Source organism: Nyctereutes procyonoides, unplaced genomic scaffold, assembly GCF_905146905.1.
Source record: "Nyctereutes procyonoides isolate TBG_1078 unplaced genomic scaffold, NYPRO_anot_genome, whole genome shotgun sequence".
Lineage (NCBI taxonomy): Eukaryota > Metazoa > Chordata > Mammalia > Carnivora > Canidae > Nyctereutes > Nyctereutes procyonoides.
This window is the reverse complement of record NW_026575157.1, coordinates 839,927-860,079: the sequence shown is the minus strand read 5'-3', so window position 1 is coordinate 860,079 and position 20,153 is coordinate 839,927. Positions and strand designations below refer to the sequence as shown.

At 35.3% G+C, this 20,153-nt stretch overlaps 1 protein-coding gene and 1 non-coding gene across 5 annotated transcripts in view; one reads left to right on the top strand and one right to left on the bottom strand.

The window, feature by feature from the left end:
• NRIP1 (nuclear receptor interacting protein 1) overlaps positions 1 to 20,153 on the top strand; it is a 99,663-nt gene that overhangs the window by 40,447 nt on the left and 39,063 nt on the right. For all 4 annotated transcript variants that reach the window (XM_055313815.1, XM_055313818.1, XM_055313814.1 and 1 more), the window contains exon 3: positions 8,910 to 9,030. The gene's annotated coding sequence lies outside the window, so the exon portion shown is untranslated. The remainder of the gene's footprint in view (positions 1 to 8,909; positions 9,031 to 20,153) is intronic.
• On the bottom strand, positions 1,144 to 1,252 carry LOC129502331 (U6 spliceosomal RNA). Its single transcript, XR_008662943.1, has one exon. It is a non-coding gene; the product is annotated as a U6 spliceosomal RNA (small nuclear RNA).

Below are 20,153 nucleotides of genomic sequence, written 5' to 3'. Positions count from 1 at the left end.
ATCCAATTTCTTCCCCCCCCCCAAAAAAAAATAACCAGTTTGTTCAGCACTGTTGAATGATTCCTCTTTCCTTCAGTGATCTGCAATGTTGTGACCTTTGTGAAATATTGTTTTTGTTCTATATGAAGGTGTGTTTCTTCTCTAGCAGTCAGTATGTCTCTTTTCTGGAAGCACACTAATTTCATTAGTACAGCTTTATAATAAATCTAGTGTAGATACAGCAAGTTCCCTACTCTATTCTGTTTCTGGTTGGATGGCTTGTCTGTTTGGGCTTTTGCTACTCCACTTATAAAACCTTTTGGACTTTGATTGGCATTGCATTAAATGTATCACAGAATTGTGATTTTGTGATACTGAGTCTTTCAATCATGAATATGGTATGTCCTCCCATTTATTTTGGTTGTACTTAATGTCTTCTGATATATTTTCAAGTTAACTTTTATTCTTCAGGTACGTTTTGTTGTTGGATTGTTTTTTGTTTTTGTTTTTTAAGATTTTATTTATTTATTTATTTGAGAGAGATACTCAGAGAGAACACAAGCAGGGTGGAAGGGCACAGGGAGAGGGAGAAACAGGCTCCCCTCTGAGCAGGGAGTCCCTGTGGGGCTCAATCCCAGGACCATGAGATCATGACCTAAACCAAAGGCAGATGCTTAAAGACTGAGCCACCCATGTGCCCCTTTTGTTGGATGTTTTTAAAATGTTATTTTCTGTTTGTTACTAGTGTGTAAAAATGCAGTTGATTTTTTAGAAGTGATTTATATTTAGCCACAATGAACTAAACATGAACATACTTGTGTAAGTAAATGTTAGAAATGTTGAAAAGCAGGGGGATCCCTGGGTGGCGCAGCGGTTTGGCGCCTGCCTTTGGCCCAGGGCGCGATCCTGGAGACCCAGGATCGAATCCCACGTCGGGCTCCCGGTGCATGGAGCCTGCTTCTCCCTCCCTGCCTGTGTTTCTGCCTCTCTCTCTCTCTCTCTCTCACTGTGTGCCTATCATAAAATAAATAAAATAAAAAATTAAAAAAAAAAAAAAGAAATGCTGAAAAGCAAATAAACAAGATTAGAAATTCAGAATTTTACTCTGAAATTATTTTTGATATTTTAATAAATCATAGGTTAATAATCCATCTTTTTTTTTTTTTTAATATGGAGCGTTTCACGAATTTGCGTGTCATCCTTCTGCAGGAGCCATTCTAATCTTCTCTGTATTGTTCCGATTTTAGTAGTTGAAGTGAGCACAATAATCATCTTTTTAAATAAATTTATTGAGATACAGTTCACATACAATAAAATTCATCAGTTTCAACTGTTCTTTATAGTCATGCAGGTATGCAACCAACACCACCATCTAATTTTTGAACATTTTTATGATCCTGCAAAGAATCCCACACCCATTAGCAGTCACTACCCATGCCTATCCTTCCCCACTCCCAGTCCTTAGACAGCTGTGAATCTATTTTCTGTTTTTGAATTTACCTGTTCTGGACATTTCACATAAATGAAATCATACAGTACATGGTTTTTTTTGTGACTGGCTTCTTTCACTCAGTATAGTAATTTTCAAGGTTCATCTGTGTTGTAGTATTTATCAGTACTAAATCCCTTTTCATTGGCTGGATGTTATCTTTTGTATTGAGTATATCACATTTTGTTTGCCCATTCATCTGATAGACACTTAGATTGTTTCCAGGTTTTAGCTATTATGAATAATGCAGTTATGAGCATGCATATACAGATTTTTTTCATGGACATATGTTTTCATTTCTTTTCTATTTATACCTTAGGGGTTAGAATTTCTGGGTTATATGGTAATTATCTATTTAACTTTTAAGGAACTCCCAAACTGTTCTCTTTAGCGGTTGTACCATTTTACCCTTCCACCAGCAGTATATGAGACAGGTGAATAGTCATCTTAAAACTACTTTTGCATTCTCCAAAGAGTAATTGTTACACATTAGGTTTATCTTTACGATGATTATTTTAAATAATGGGAGAAATGGCAATTTATTTTAACCTCGGTTTCATTTTAAAACAATTTGTGGTTCTATGTAGAATGTATCCTTTTTATTTTTTATGGCCTTATTGAGGTATAGTTTACGTACTACACAATTCACCTATTCTAAGCATTCAGTATGATGATTTTGAGTCAATTTGTTTAGATGTGCAACCATCACCACAGTCCAGCTGTAGAACATTTTTATCACTCCAAAGTTTCTTCATTCTTGTTGCAGTCAGTTTCTGTTCCCTTCTGCTGTCCCAGGAGACAACCTGCTTTCTGTCTATATAATTTTGACTTTCCTAGACATTTTACATATAAACAAAATCATAAAAATATGTCTTTTACATCTAGCTTCCTTCACTAGCATTATGTTTCTTAGGTTTATCCTTATTGTATGAATTATTATTTTTTATTTATTTTATTTTGGTTACTACTTTAAGCTTATCCCTTTACCAGTTGATAGATACTTGGATTATTTACAGTTTTTGGCTATTATGATTGATGCTGCTATAAACATTTGCACACAAATGACCCATGTTTTCATTCCTCTTGGTTAGATACCACGAGTGAAATTGTTGGGTCATGTGATTAAATATATGAGTATGCTGTTAAGAAACTACCAAGCTGTTTTCCAAAGTGGCTGTGGCATTTTATAGTGTTATCAACAATGTATAAGGGTTTCAATTTCTCTCTATCCTGCCAAAGTTTGGATTTTTTAGTTTTTTTAAAGTTATAGCTGGTCTAGTGAGTTGTATAGTGGAATCTCATTGTGGTTTTATTTGGATTTCTCTATTAGGGATAGATGGTGAGCATCTTTTTGTATGTTTACTAAATAATCATGTATCTTTGGTGAAATGTCTTCAGATCTTTAGCCTGTTAAAAAAATTATTTTATCTTCTTATTCTTTAGGTCTCAGGGTTTTAATATGTTAGATACTATTTCTTTATCATATATATGATTTGTAAATATTTTCTTCTATTCTGGGGCTGGTCTTTTATCTAAGTTATGACTTGAAGAATTTGATGAAGTCCAGTTTTTCCGATTTTTGGTTTTTTAATGGATTGCTCCTTTATTGTCCTATTTAAGAATTCTTTACCTAATCTAGGGTCACAAGATTTTTTCCTATGCCTCCTAGAAGTTTTGAAGTTTTAGTTTTATAATTCCAGCTATCATTGATTTTAAGGGTTTTTTTGTAAATTCTGAGACATTTATACTTATTTATTTTTGCATGTGATTATTGACATGTCCCAGCATCATATGTTAAAAAGACCATTCCTTCCCCATTGAATTGCAGTGGCACAGTTGTTGAAATTCAGATGACCATGAATGTGAGAGTTATTCTGGGTTCATCCTATTTCATTATCTGTGTGTCTGTCTTTTTGCCAATATCACACTGTGTTGATTATTGTAGCTTTACAGTAAGGCTAAGCTTTACAGTTAGGTAGTTAAGTCCTAAAGCTTTAATCTTCTTTTTCAGAATTGTTTTGGATAGTCCAAATCCTTATTTAGATTTCATATATATCTTAGAATTAATTCCTACCAAAAAAAAAAAAAAAAAAAAAGAAGCATACTGGGACTGATAGATCAGTTTGGGGAGACTTGCCATCGTTTGTTTTTTTTTTTTTTTCTAAGAATGTTTTATTTTTTTAATTTTAATTCCAGAATAGTTAACATACAGTGTTATATTAGTTTCAAGTGTACAATGTAGTGATTCAGCAATTCCATATATCACCTAGTGCTCATCCCAAGTGTACTCCTTAATCCTATCACCTATGTCACCCATCCCCCAACCCACCTGCCTTCTGGTAACCATCAGTGTGCTCTCAATAAAAAGTCTGTTTTTTGTCTTTTCCCCCACCCTCTCTTTTTTGTCACTCACTTGATTGTTTTGTTTCTTAAATTCCACATATGAGTGAGATCATATGGTATTTGTCTTTCTCTAACTTATTTCACTTACCATTGAACTCTCTGGCTCCACCCATGCCATTGCAAATGACAAGATATCATTCTTTTTTATGCCTGAATAATATTCCATTATCTATATCTCTCCCATATGTTTTTTATACATCTGCCAGTCAGTGGACTCTTAGGCTACTTCCATAATTTGGCTATTATAAATAATGCTGCCATAAACATAGGGATGCATGTATCCCTTTGATTTAGTGCCTTGTATTTTGGGGGTAAATACCCACCAGTGCAATTACTGGATAGTAGGGTAGTTTTATTTTTAACTTTTTGAGAAACCATTTTCCACAGTGGCTGTACCAGTTTGCATTCCCACCAACAGAGCAGGAGTGTTCTTTTTCTCCACATCCTCATGAACACCAATTGTTTTTTGTGTTGTTGATTTTAGCCATTCTGATAAACGTGAGGTGATATCTCATTGTAGTTTGGATTTGCATTTTCCTGATGATAAGTGATGTTGAGCATCTTTTCATGTATGTGTTGGCCATCGGGAGGTCTTCTTTGGGGAAATGTCTGTTCATTTCTTCTGTTCATTTTTTAACTGGATTATTTGGTTTTTGAATGTTCATTTGTATAATTGCCATTTCAACAACATTGGGTCTTTTAGATACGTGAACATGGAATGCATCTTTATTTAGATTTTCTGTAATTTCTCTAAACAGTGTTTTGTAGTTTTTCAATGCATAGGATTTGGACTTCTTTTGTTAAATTGACTTTTTTTTTTTTTTAGAGAGAGAGCAAGCAGGGTGGGGGTAGTGCATAGGACCAGAGAGAGAGGGAGAGAGAGAATCTTAAGCAGTTTTCACACCCAGCACAGGAGCCCTATGTGGAGCTTGATATCATGACCCTGAGATCATGACCTGAACTAAAATCAAGAGTCAAACATTTAACGGCTGAGCCACCCAGGCACCCCTTTTAAATTTATGCTTAAGTCTCTTACTCTTTTAGTTGCTATTGTAAGTGGAATTTTTAAAATTTCATTTTGGGGTTATTTCTAGTATATAGAAATGCAATTAATTTTTACATTTGATCTTGTATCCTGCAACCTTTCTAAACTTTCTTAGTAGCTTTTTTGTAGCCTTCTTAGAATTACCTACATACAAGATAATGTTGCCTGCGAATAGAGAGTTTTAACTTTCTCTTTTCCAATCTATGTGTCTTTATATTCTGGCCTGATTGCAGTGAGTGAACTCTCTGGTACAGTGTTGAATAGTGATGTCTAAAGGAGACATCTTGCCTTTTTACCAGCATTATAGGGCAGAGCATTCAGTCTTTTACCATTAAGTATGACTCTAGTTGTATATGCTTGTCTTAGAAAGGAATGGTTGTCTTCACCCTGAAACAATCAATTAATGTAATATACCTTATTAATAAAATGAAGGACTAGAACCTCATAAATATCTCATTAGACTCAGATAAAAGAAAATCAAGGAAACAGAAAACAAAATAAAGAGTTTAAACAAAGGAAGAGGTAGAGGGGAAGCTACTTTACAAAAAGTGATGAGAAGCTTCTCTGAGGAAATGACACTAAAACTGATATTTAAACAACCTGAAAGTCCTAATCAGGCAAAGAATACAGTGAGAAGTAGTCCAGCATTTGGGATTGTGCTTTTCTTGTTCACTTTGTAATTCCAACACCTAGCACAGTGCCTAACCTCTAAGCTTTGTTCAGCTTAACACATAAATAGTTGAGTGTCTTGCTTCCTTAGAATCACATTCATTTTATTGTATCTGTCATTAAATATTATTTGAAATTATATATTTTGATGATTGCATAATATTCCATAGAAATATTGCATTACTATAATTATAATAGTCATTTAAACACTTTCTTATTCATAGAAATGCTTCCTGTCTTCATGATCCAAAACATCTGGCAAATTCAGTTCCACTGACTTGGATTTAAGACTAATTTACTCATTTATTAATTTAAGACAGTGTTAAAATATTAATCTATGAGAGTAGTTTCTTTAATATTATCTTTTGCTAACTTTTATTTAAATACTCTTAATTTATCTTTCATGTGATCATGTCAGCTCAAAAGGGTTAAAACAATGCTTTAATAGAGAACAGCTATTAAAGCAAACTATTCTAGAATGTGACAAAGTATCAGACATAAATTGTGGGCTCTGGATATTTTTTCTTTATTTGGAAAATATAGACTCATGAACTTCACATACCATTCATTGCCAAGTGTTGAGACCATTGTAGGTGGCTTACACTAGAGAAAAGTTATATTTGTATTCCAGAGAACTACGAAGGCCCCATCTTTGAAATAAAATATACTAGAGTTTGAATTCCACTTTAAGCTTTTACTGGTTTTATGATTTGGGGTAACTTAAACTCCTCATCTATTAAATGGAGTTGATAATAGTCATCTCATAGGGTTGTTTTAAAGATCATGTATATAAAGAGGTTAGTTGAGTGTCTGATAACACAGGAAGTGCCCAGAAAACAAGAGCTACCATTAATTAATTACCTTTTAAGTCTCTGGTAGTCATGGGAGTGTTAGTAGGAGTGGTTAGCTATATGGATTCCTTATGCTTCAAAGCTTCACTAGTAGATGCTGACCAGCTTGTTAATAATATGCCTCCAAAGATGTTTACTGATATTTTTGTGAGGAATTGGATCATTTTCTTCACTGAATATACTTGAAGTTATTTGGAGACTGTTTCTTGTCTGCAGGTATACACAAAAGATTTGGCCCAAAAGGTGGTATTTTAAAGTACCATTAAGTTAGATCTTTTGACATCAACTTGTAAGTCACTATTTGCAGGATTCATAAATATAGTTATGGTTACTTTCTTTTACCAGCTTTAAACTAAAAGGTGATACTTTCTGTTTTTCAAGAAGGAAAGAAATGCATCTGAAAACTAAGCAATTAGATTCTTTTTGAATGTCAGTGCTTTAGTAGGTAATATTGACTAGGGGCAAGCTGGAGTTGCCAAGATATAGCTTCCACGGTTGGGCCCTAGGGATTTAGGAAATCCCTGAGGCCCCTAGCATATTCTAATAGGAATACTAATACGATTGCAAATACGGTTATTTTTAAATTCACGTATAAATCACTGCCTTCTAGTTATAAATAATCAGAAGTGATTGTTCCCTATTCCTCTTAGAATGCCTGTCAGAATTTATAGTCAAGGCTCAATTTAAATCCAAGATTTGTAATTTTGGGACATGACACTTAGCTGGCCTTGCTCATTGTCTCTTTCCCCTCTATAAAATGGGATAATGCCTTCTCTGCTCATTTCACTGAGTTATGAAGATCAAACGAGGTCATGTCCATGAAAGCACTTTGTAAAGCACGTAGCTTACTAATTATTACTCCAGTTTATCCTGTCAGACCTGCCCTTTTCTCACTACTGTTTAGTAGGTCATTGGTAGAGGTGACATGATAGCTCAGAACTCTGTAATATGCACCACCTATGAGGAGTGTTTTACTTGTGCTGGGGAATGGACAGTTGTAGACTGTTGGTATTTTCATCCCTTGTTTTATTTATTACCAAAGTAATACATGTGTATTATTTAGAAACTGGGAAATATAAATCAGCAAAAAGGAAAAATAAAAATTACCTCTAAATGAAGAAATAATTGCTACATTTATTTTCATATATTTTTAAAATAAATTTGGTTAAGCTGAACATAATGTTCTGCTTTCTATTTTTATCACTTATTACATGAGTTATATGGAATGATATCCTATAATTTTTATATTTTAATAGCTACCTAGTATCCCATGTAATATACCAGAATCTATTAAACTAGTCTCAGACTTTTTATTTTGACATCTAATGGCTGTTTTCAGTTTGTTTTTTTTTTTTTTGAACTATTAAAAACAATGTATATAATGACATCCTTATGGCTAAATACTTGTATATATCCATTTTTTTTTCTCATTAGGATAAACCTTAGACTTGGAATTGCTACATTAAGGTGCATGGGACATTTTAAGAAATTTATTTTTTTGTTTTATTGAGTTATAACTGACATCTAATAAACCGCATATTTAAGATTTACAGTTTGATCAATTTTGACATATGTATACACCCATGAACCTATCGCCACAGTTAGTATCCTTTTATAATCCTTCCTTCCTGTACATTCCTACGCCTTTATCCCCAGGTAGCCACTGAAATGTGTTCTCTCCCTGTGGAACACTTTGCATATTCTACAGTTCTTTGCAAATGGAATTATATACTAAATATTACTTTTTGACTGGCTTCTTGCACTCAGCATAATTATTTTGAAACTCATCCATGCTGTTGCTTATGTCAATTGTGCATCCTTTTTTGTTGCTGAGTAGTAAATATTCCATTCTGTATATTGAATATTTGGTATACCAAATAATAAATCTGGTATACCATAATTCATTTACCTACTGATAGGCATTTGAGTTGTTTCCAGTTTTTGGCTATTTAAAATAAAGCTGCTTTGGAGATTGGTGTACAGGACTGTCTGTGGACGTAAGGTATATAATATTTATTACATTTTTGTGCTAGACGGTTACATAGGTAGTATTTTGTAACAGAAAAGGTTTAATTAAAAAACTATAGCTATGTTTTTCTTCCCTTTTTTCCTTGTTAGTTTTCTTTTTTCTTTTTGGATATATATCTTTGGGAGGGAGGATTTAGAATTTTTAGATGTGACTTAATTGGATTAATTTGACAGAAATTTGAAATTAACAGGTTAATAAAGCACATCCTAGCAAGTATAAATCTTTTTCACAGTTTGTTTGCTTGAAGCATCTACTTTTATCAAATGCATGGTCTAAAAAGCAAACGTTACATGCTTTCCTTTAATGAAGCTTTCCTAAGTCATAAAACCATATTTCTCTGTTAAATGACTGCTTCTACATTGAACTTGAATAAGAAAAGATACTGGGAATAGCTTACAGAACTTCACAAAAGATATTCCAGAATCTGGTTTTCCTTTTCCTCAGATGCACGCTAGGCCGAAGGAGGAGCGGAGAATCTGAAGATTTCAGATGACATCAGAGCTACTTTACAACAGCCTTCTCGATTTCCTTTCTCAGAAAGTAGAGACAAACTCAGAGACAGATGGTGAGAATATTTTTCTTGACTTCTTAAGGCTCAATCATGGTGATTTTAATATATTTTGAAGAATCCTCTCTTAGTTATAAATTAGCTTGTAATCACCAGACTTACTTTTTTTGTGTTTTATCTGTCAAATTATTTCATTAGGCACAGCGTGGTTTAAAAAAAAAAAGTGAATAAGATACAATTTTAAAGAACTTACAGGGAAAGTATAAGTATAGATAAATAAATTTAACCAACCAGTAGAAAGAGGCTAAGTGCCATAAGAAAGACAGAAAAAATTTCCTTCTGAATTTAAAGGATGTAGATTACTTCTGGAGAGGGGGATTGGGAAGCTTGAAATCAGAAATAGTGTTTGTGTTGATGATACTTAATTTGTTTTACCAAAAACCAGAGAAAATGGACAGTTAATATAAAACCTGAAATAGCAATCTGATTTCAAATAAAAAGTTAATTATTGTTGTGAGGAAATTAGGAGCAATATTTGGTTATTGTGGGTTTATTATAGTCTAAGTCAATGATTACTTTTTGAATTATATAAAATGGTTACCTCTTATAAGGCAAATAGTATATTAGCATTTCTAAGAAGTAATAAAATAATCTGACTAAATTAACACAAGTAGGTGGGCATAACAACAGAAAGAGATGGGTGAGTGGTTAATTCTCCTTGGATTAACACTCCTGTTATCTAGTAGAGCTACAACCTAAATGAATTTGTCCTGTCTTAAGCTCTTGGACTTTGTGCTGCTTTTGCCTGGGCAGAGAAGCACTCCAAGTAAACCAGGAAAGGACATAGTGATTAATTATTGTGCTCATAATTAGTTGTGAAGAGTTCACTTTCAATTAGCTAGCTGAAAACTCTTGTTAGAAGAAAGCAGATAAGATATCCTAAAATTCATGGTGTTTTAATGGCCTCTGATGTTTCTAAAGGGGGATGGCAACTTTGAGCCAAATTTGTTCCTTATCTTAGGTATAATATGGTTGGCGCGATGATGATACAGATTCCTTTTTCTTCACTATTCTGGTTATATTCAGAAAAGCTAGTGAATAACTTATTTAATCATTCTACTTCTTTCTTATTTTGATCATTCTTTTTATTCTTTCTTGTAATTTAAGTATGAAAATCTTTAAAACATTTTATTTGTTAAATAAGAATCACAATTACTAATAATTATTTGGTTGCTAGTCATTCTTCACATATTCACCTATTATTTTTTCCTCTAAATTGAGATTTTAAATCAACCAGACTTGTATTTGTTAAATGCTGAGTTCTTTCATTTGTGTTAATGACTGATAGTCTGAAATTTGCTTTTATAGTTGTTACTGCACCCCAATTCCCAACTTTTAATTTTGTTAAGTGAAAATTGTAATCATGCATATTCTTGTGACCTACAAGATATAATTAGTTTGTTGTTCTTAATTTGTTAACGCCCTTGTTTTACCAAGTAAGCAACCACCACTTATGACAGTTGGATAAATAAATTATAGATAGCCAGCTGGCAAATTTACATAGCCAGTAAGTTGTCTTTGAAAAATGATCAAATTTAGATCTTTCTCTCAGATAGAAAAGATAGATTCTTTAGAATGTACAATGAATAGTTTTGAAAGCATATAAAAATGAGCTATTCATGATTATCATCTATATATATTTAAATTTTTTTCAAGATTTAGAAATGAATATGTTAATTGTATGTTTTCTAAATTATGTTTTGAATGAGAGTTCCTGATCAAATAAATATGGAGAAATTGTCATTATATAATATATCTTTTAAGTAGGCATTCCATTAGCCAGCCATTGGATTCTCAGTTTCCAAAAGGAGGGCCTTATATAGATTAGTATTTGATAGAAAACACTTGAAGACTCTGAATTAATATATTCCATGAGGTTCTACTATAGTTTGTCTTTCATACAGCTGCACTCCAAAAAACAGGTATGTCACTTTTTTTTTTAAGAGAGAGAGAGAGAATGGGGGAGGGGCAGTGAGAGAGAGAGAGAGAGAGAGGAGAGAGGGGATCTCAAGCCGACTCCGCATCCAGCATGGAGCCGTACTTGGGGTTCAACCTCAGGATCCTGAGATCATGACCTGAACCAAAATCAAGAGTTGAATGCTTAATCCACTGAGCCTCTCAGACACTCTGTACATCGCATTTTTAGGTAATGTCCTTCTGAATGAGAGGCCAAAGAAGATGATTAGGAAAAAAGGAGAAGAATTTGATTAAATGAATATTGCAAGCCATATAAAGCATGAAGTATTTATAAAAACTTCTCAGTGCCTTGGGCCAGATTTCCTTTGCTCAGTTGTCAGCTCCTTTTGGAAAAAAAAGTTAGTCATCTCATATAACTAACAAAATAAAAACACAGAAAAGTGTTTTTTTGGGGACTCCATATACTTTCTACGCTCTATTTCAGAGTGCAACATTTATTTATTAGCGAACTTTGGTAAATATTGATAACATAAAAATAGTGACTATCTTGGGTACAATTAGATATAATTGACCATAAATCAATTTAGCTTAAACACTTGAATATACTCATTTTCTCACTAAATGGAGTTTTTATTATAACTCATGCATTCTCACTGGGAAGAGTTCTCTAATGTATGTTTTTTTTTTCTAGTTCAATTAAATTGTTGATAAGTATTTCAACACATGTTTTAAGTGCTAAAACTTTTCCATCAGCTTACAGAAGTATCTGTATAAAGAGACAATGGCCACTGATTTTGCTGGTTCTAACAGATTGGGTCACTAGGTTGGTAAAATGAGTCTAGTCATCTACATGGAATGTGTTCCCCAAACTTTATAAAACATTTCTCAAAGTAATGTTTTTAAGAAATCACACTGTGAGGGGCACCTGGGTGGCTCAGTCAGTTAAGGATTGGCTCCTGATAATAGCTCAAGTCTTGATCTCAGGGTCATGAGTTCGAGCCCCAAAATAAAAGGAATAGCACTTTAAAAAAGTGTTTAAACTTCTACACAAGATATTCAGTTGAGAACATGGTACTGGTGAAACTGAGATCAGTCCAGAATCTAGGTGAGTTATTTTAGATGGAATTAATTCCCTAAACTAACTTAGCTTTCTCAACTGATGTTTCCCTGGCTTTGTGGAGAGCCTTTGCAAGAAAATGTGGATGATGCACTCAAATGAAGCATTAATTTCCAAGATTGCTTTAACCCACTCCTTAATATCCTTTCCCACAGCCAGCATCTTATCTCAGAATGCATTTCTCATCTTGAATGCTTGTGCTGGAAGCCTCCTTACTTACGCCTTTGTCTCCACAGCCATCACATTTTCCTAAAACTTCCAGTTTGCTTGTGCTAGTTTTCTCATAGAATAATTCAGTGATCCTAATAGCATAATGACCATAGGAAAGTAACAGGCCTTCCTTAATTCTAACTCATTATTACAGTGGGAAACGTTAATATAATTAACATTTTGCTGAACTTGGTGTCATTAAAAGATTGACTTTTTAAAAGTCTTTTACTTAGCACTTCAATTTTTTTTTTTAAGATTTCATTTATTTATTCATGAGAGATACACAGAGAGAGGCAGAGACATAGGCAGAGGGAGAAGCAGGCTTCCTGCAGGGAGCCTGATGGGGAACTCAATCCCAGGACCTCAGGATCAGCCCAGAACCAAGGGCAGATGCTCAACTGCTGAACTACCCACGTGCCCCTACTTAGTACCTTAATTGATGTAACTACCTAACATTTTGAGAGGAATATTTACCACTATACCAAGCCTCCATGTCAACTCAGGTTTTTTCTCTCCCATGAAAGATTTCATAATTCTTTTTTTTTTAAATTTTATTTATTTATTCAAGAGAGAGAGAGAGAAAGGCAGAGACAGAGGCAGAGGGAGAAGCAGGCTCCATGCAGGGAGCCCGACGTGGGACGTGATCCTGGGTCTCCAGGATCACGCCCTGGTCTGGAGGCGGTGCTAAACCGCTGAGCTACCCGGGCTGCCCTCCCATGAAGGATTTCAAATGAAATAACTAAAATAATTTTAAAATGTGTTGATAAGAGTGTTAATTCACTTTCGCTTCTTACCCAGACCCTGGTCATTTTCACTTGAAATAACTGTAATAAACCTGATATTCTCCTTGATTCTCTGCCATGTTTGCCCTTCAACCACATGGCTTGTGGTTTGCACATCCGAAATGAGTGTGATTCTAACAGTAGAGTTTACACATTACATTTTACTTATCCTCACTCACTCTGGATTAGAAGTATACTAGTCATTTTCAAACACCATTTATTTTCTTGTTTGTATTGACTTATAGAAATTATTGATGGGACCTGGGTGGCTCAGTCAGTTGAGCATCTGACTCTTGATTACAGCTCAGGTCATGATCTCAGGGTCCTGGGATCAAACTCTAGGACAAGCTCCCACACTGGGCATGGAGCCTGTTTAAGATTCTCTCTTTCTCCTTCTGCCTACCTCCCCGCCTCTCCCCACCACCATACAGGCATGTGCACTCTTGCACCCTCTCTCTCTCTCTAAAAAAAAGAAGATAGATTATTGGTAGTACAATCTGTGCAAGCTCTAGCTTGAAACTTTTGTCTCCAGTTGACCCTCCTCCTTCCTGCCATCTTGCATCTTGTTCTCTAAGGTTCTCCAAATATCTGTGTGAAGGACTAGTTTTTGTTTTCACTTCATATATTTTTTTAAAAATTACTTATTTTGTATTTTTAAAAAGCTGTTATCTACAACAGGTTGGAAATTAAGAAAAAGGCACACAAATTACAAGTCCAAATTTCTCATCATTGAATTTAACTGATAGTAAATTACATTATCAAATTCTATAAAACTTTCTAATTACTCACAGTTTCTGTTATTTGAACAGAATTCAAATATCTGTGATTAGAAAACTAAAGTTTCTAAAACTTACTGTGTGCTGTTGCTTTTCCCTGCTGGGACTGATGCACTTCCCCCAGCTTAAAGAGTGCTTTTTAACTTCTGTTCGTTTGGCAAAACCTTGATTTTTGCCAGTCGTGTAATGTGAATTACATGCCACCTCTGGGGTCAGGTGCCTTCACTGACAAACGTGTTCGCTGCCTGTCTACTTCCCAAGAATTTCCCCTTTATGCTTTTTTCACTTTGTGCATGAGTTTTCCTATAGTAGTATCTCACTATGTTGTGGATTATATTTTTCCTGATGGGGTGGGGTAAGCCTACTAAGGGCCAGTTTATCACTTAGCTATCCTTCTGCCTTCAGCTCTCAACATATAGTATCTTCTTTATGAATAATTGTGGATTTGTTACTTCTGGTATGGTGATTCCCGAAGAGTAGAGACCATGCAAAGAATGATATTTTGTATCATTTTTAGTTTCCTAATTTTCTTTTTTAAAAGGTCATTCTTTTCTTTCCCCTACTCAAGTCTTTAAGGCTTTCCTGCACAGAGAATAGTATTTGTCTGGCATAGTTAATAGTGTAAATTCTTGAAAATTAGAAAGTGGAGATTTTGTTTGAAGATTAAAACCAAGATTGAAGTTCTTGATTCTGTTACAGTTAGACTAGCCCCAGTTCTCAAACTTTTCAGTCTCAGGACCCCTCCGAACTCTCAACTTATTGAGGACCCAGGGGAGCTTTTCTTTGTGAGGGTCATGTCAACCAGTATTTTACCACATTAGAAATCAAAACTGAGAAAAATGTTAAAACGCAAGAATATACAAGGCTATATTCCATTAGCCATTAACACATTAGCCATGACACGTCATGTAGCCTCTGGACATCATTGTACACTCTGAGAGAAAGAAGCAAAAAAGCAGATAACAGGTTAGTATTATAAAAGTATTTTGACCTCATGTGCCTCCTAAATGGATCATGGAGACTCTTGGGGTCCCTGGACCATGCTTTCCGAACTTCTGCTTTACAGGAATTTACTTAACTAATTGCCAACAGAATATTCTGTATTTTTATTTCAATAATGTATCCTAGCCTTTGTGTTTGTAGGTTAGTAAATTATTGGAGTTTTTAAAAAATATCTGCAAGACTTATATTACCCACCCTTATATTAATGTCTAGACATAGAATGTGCTGGAAACTATTACCAGTGGGATGGAGGTGCTTATTCAGGGAGAAGTCATTTTATTTGTAAATACTTGGGAAGGTCATTTCTAGTTGTGCCCTGTCACTACACTGGCTTTCAATTACTAGACCTTTTTATGACTTGTGAACCTCCAAATACTTCTCCTGTGGTGCCTCTTTTTACTCCAGAGGGTTTGGAGATTTAGTCCCTCCTTAATGATCTTGAAGAGTAGAGTTTACTTCTTCAGGGAAGTGAGAAAACTCCCTTCAAAATCTTTCTTCTCTCTTTTGTTTTGACCTTCCCCTCCACTTGCTTCAACATGATCCCTGATGCTGGCTTTCCTTTTCTGAGAGTACAGTCCGCTCTCTGGCAGATAGTTTCTTGGCCTTAGTGTCTCCTTTTTTACTCCCTACCCTCTTACCTTGGCTGATACTCTGTTAAATTCCTTCTGAGGTCTTAGCAGGACAGTCAGTCTCTAGAGTATTTGACGACTCTCTTCAAATTGCATGGGTACTGGGTCTTCCCAGAGAGTTCTGGGATTTCATTGTGTACCTTGTCAGCCGCATGGGAATACTAAGATGGTTGCTAGTTGAGACTTAAATCACTGACAGCTCAATATTCTTTTTTACTAATAGTCTTTTTGTTGTGTAATGGTGTCATGGTGTGAAACTGTAATTTAGGGACTTATCATTGTAAGTGATACATGAGAAGCACAAAGCTGATAGAATGTTGGGACTTTTTATTTTTTAATTCTGAGTTCTAAACATAGTACATACTCAATAAATGTTTGCTGGAGTAATTTTATTCTTATTAGTGTTGATGAAACCCTTGATGTGATAGCTCCATCAACCACATTATGGTTTAAGCCAGACATCTCTCTCTTATAGCCAAGGGAAATATGTCTTCATACTATCCTGAAAAGGTACATATTGCTGCCTCACTAAGCAAAAATTCAATCTTAATGAAGATTGTTCTTTGAAATGTACAAAATCCACATCTCCAACAGAATCTGATTTTGACTCTTACATACCTCTATCGGAGTTCTTAATTTTCTTGAAACCGTATAAATCATGTCAGGATTTGTGATTTACAAACCTGGGCTTGAGAAACAATAATCATTTTTTCTTTTTTTTTTACTTAATGTATTTACTATTAAAAATGCCCTTTTTAATAGCACTATATTCTATAAATTGCTTTCCAACGATTCAGACCAACCTTTATTGTTTTTTTAGTTATCTTTTTCTTCAGGGTTCCTGCCCCCTGCCTTATTTTGACCATGTTTTCTTCTCTGCACTAATTCATCTCAAATTTCTCCCCTCCAAGCCATGAACAACTCTACAACTTCTGTTTTTGTTTTTGACATGCATTTAATCATAGCATTGCCTGTAAACCTTCCACTGCCCACCAAGATAAAGGCCAGCTCCTTGGCATGGCCTTGATTCAAAGTCCTTGGTCCCAATTGCGTTTTCAGCCTAATCTCTAGTCACATTGGACCATCCCCTTCCTGTATCACACTCTGCTCTTCTCTGCCTTTGACTGTTATTTATGTAACCTAGAGTGGCGCCATTCTCTTCTCCCTGGCCAGCCTTTCCTTGTTTTTTAACCGTAACTGACCACCACTTAGGACACATATACCTGTGAACTGAAAGCCTAGTTACACTCACTCTGCATTCCTAGAGTACCTTTTTTTTTTTTATAGATTTCAGCCATAGCATTTAGCACAGTATATGCTCTTGACTCCTTTTGCACAGAGACAAGAAATTCACATGTATGATTCACTCTCATGTGTTATCTACTTACCAGGTATTACTTTACCCCTTTCTTGTCCCATTCAGGAAAGCATAGCAGAATTCAAGTAAGTGAAAGTATGTTGAGTTACTCAGAGTAGTCTTGAATTTACTTAGTCTTTTTTTTGTAAAGGGCAGAATTTGGAACCTATTGGACCTGAATAAATTCTTACCTTTCACTGAATACTCTTTACAACTAATTATGACATACCTTATATCTGATGATGACAAACGAACATGTTATAGAAAGAGAAATGCTTAAAATGCAAAATCCTAAAATCACTGTTACAAAGTTTGTTCCCTTAGACTATTGGGAGCATAGCTACTAAATTAAACTTTGAGAGCATTGCCAGGGAAGACTCACACCCTCTGCTGGCATTGATACTGTTCTCTGGATACCTGCATTGGAAATACTGCACACAATAACAGTATATTACACTGACTTTTTGTAACAAGGCTGACATTGCTTTATTTTACATATGTTCATTTTCACTATGCTGATTTTTTCCTCTTGTAGCCATGTATCCATGATGTTAGGTAGAAGAAATTTATAAACATATGATGTAATTTTCTTTACCTGTTACAGTTTTAGTAAGCTATATGTAATATGCATGAAGTTTGTGACTTAGCCAGCTAGAGGCTTATTCTTAAAAGAAAAAGAAATTCTAGAGATTAATGTTGATGGAAAGATTTCCTTATTTTTAATTTATGACTGTTCCGCAAACCTAAGAGCTAACAAATAGAGCTTTAAGTTTTCCCATCACTGCACTAAAATATGGGCAAGAAGAAGATTCCCCCCAATTCTTTAATAAGTGCAATGGGAGGTTTAATTGTGAGGATTGATGGCTGCCCCATCCTTTGTGATCGCTTGCTTACATAATTTGTTATGAACGAATGCTTCTAGGTAAACTCTCTCTCCAGAAAGCTGGTGATTTGTTCTGTGCTGCTTGGGAAGGGTTAAGAGGAGACAACATCCTGTCAAAGACCTTGTTTTTAATTTTGCCTCTCACACTGGCACAGATCCTGCTAAGAGCAGCCCAGATTAGTTCGGAAAACCTTTGAAGAGATTTAAGATGTCCTTCAGCCAGTTTGAAGGTTTTTGTCTTGCAAATCCAGTACAAGGGCGCCTGCAGGCATCTCGACCCTTGCTGTGCTGCGGATGCAGCTCAAGGTCACACTAACCCGCCCTGTGACATTCAACAACAACAAAAAAAATTATGCGGTGAAACTGCTTCAGCGTTTAGCCAACCAACAACTTCCTTTAGTAAGGAACTGAGGAAGAAGTCTTTTTCCCCCCCTGCTTTTTCTTTTTTTGGGGGGACTCTGTGAATTTTTTGCTGTAGGAAATAATCCCGGATTTATGGTGTGTGTGATGACAAGGTCATTTCTTAATTAGAACACATGTAAAGAACAAAGCTAAATGGCTTCAAAACAGCTTTGTAGTTGATGGAGAGGATTTAAATTATTTAAAGAGATAGTCACCCATGTATGATGGAAGCTGAATTTTAAAGGCATTAACTCCTTCATTCCGGTCTCCTTGCCATTTCTTTCTCTGAATCCTTCGGTTTGACTTTAGAAGGTGGCATTCTAAACTAAAGGAAATGTGTAAGTGCCCTTTTTTTTTTTTTTTTTTTTTTTTAGCAGGGTGAAACATAATTTATGAATCAAATTCTTGGATAAACTTTTAATGGAGAAGTTTTCTGCAGACAGTTCTCTCATGGAAATGTTATCAAATGACTTGATTTAGGAGCTAGGAATTATGAACTTTTCCCTCTGGCAACTGTGATTTATTTATAATATGTTGGAGGGGATGAGCGAAGGGCTTTTTATTGCCTCACCTTGTCTCCCTCTTTTTTGCCCATTTGTGATTTAGAATTCTCATTGAGCAATTTATCCCTGCTTCTTTAGAAATTGTAGCGCAGATCATCCAGGTTTCTCAACTCTTAAAGAATCAGTACAGGATGATACCTGCTTTTTCCTAAGGAAAAAAAAAAAAAGTCATGTTGGTTTAAAGTGGTCTCTAAGAAAGTTGTTTCTGATCATACATAACTTTTTAAAGGCACAGTGAAAGCATGTCCACAAACACTAAGCCATATTAGATTTAGATTCCCTCTCCTTTATGGGGCTCCTTTGCCTATTTTGTTCCTCTGTTGTTGCCTCCCAGTGCTAACTACCAAAGACATTCGTTGGAAAGAGTCCAAGTGAATTGGCTTTCTATGCTTGAGACTTGATGCATATCACCTCAGTAGGAGCAGAGTAACCTGAGTAACTTAAAGTTGATTTTTAAAATATGTATCATATACAGAAGCACACATTGCAGTTATTTCTTTATCCACAGAATCACACCATGTAGAGAAATGTAACGTCTGCGTGATGATATTAACATCACAGTTGTCTCAGAATTCATACCCAGTTGCTTTCTTGGAGATAGTTCCCCGTGAGTGTGATTAAAGTAGCATCAGGGCAAGTACTTGATGAAGATGGATAATATTTTAAGTGTGATTATTTAAATTGATATTTTAGATTTTGTGGGCCACGCTTAAATTTAAGTTTGAGGACATAGCATGATGATTGTGTAAGGAGAATGATTTAGAATTAACTATAGACCTACTGTTCTGAAAGATTTCCTTCTAGTCCAGAAACAATTTATTTGGGTATCTTCCATGAAAAGTGAAAAGGTATGTATACTTAGAGGTTATGAGTATTTTAAAGGGTTTTGGGTTTGTAAGAAGAAAATGCCAGAGGGAAAATCTATATGCAAGAAAATGGTTAGTGTGATTGTGTGCATCTCTGCCCTTGCCTGGAGTCTGGTATGCCCTTATGTCATATATGACCCAGGCTCACCTGCTAGTAATTTCTAATTCACTGTCCTAATTCATCGATTTGTTATCACTAATTGTTCTTCATTTACTTCTGTGTAGTTTCCAGTACCTAAAGGGTTGAAAGGTTGCTGTAATTGGCACCCGCAGCTGCTCTTTCTTTTGACAGGGGATAATTTTGCAGCCTATGCTTTGTGTGACAGCTGCCTAATTGGGCATTCTCCCCTTGTAGCAAGCCTGCCTCCTCCAGCCTCCCTGCTGACAAATGGTGGTGGATTATAGATGAGGACACGCTGACCCATTCGACCTTGCTGAGACAGCGGGGAGGGGCCTCCTGCTACTTGAGGGAAGCTTTAGGTCATTTAGAGGGCAAGGTCATGAGCCAGGTGGGGAAATGACATGATATCACATGACAGTAGCCTGATGACATGGTCAGTGTGTCAAGGACAAATGCATCAGTATCGATTAAACATTATTGCAATACTTCATTGAA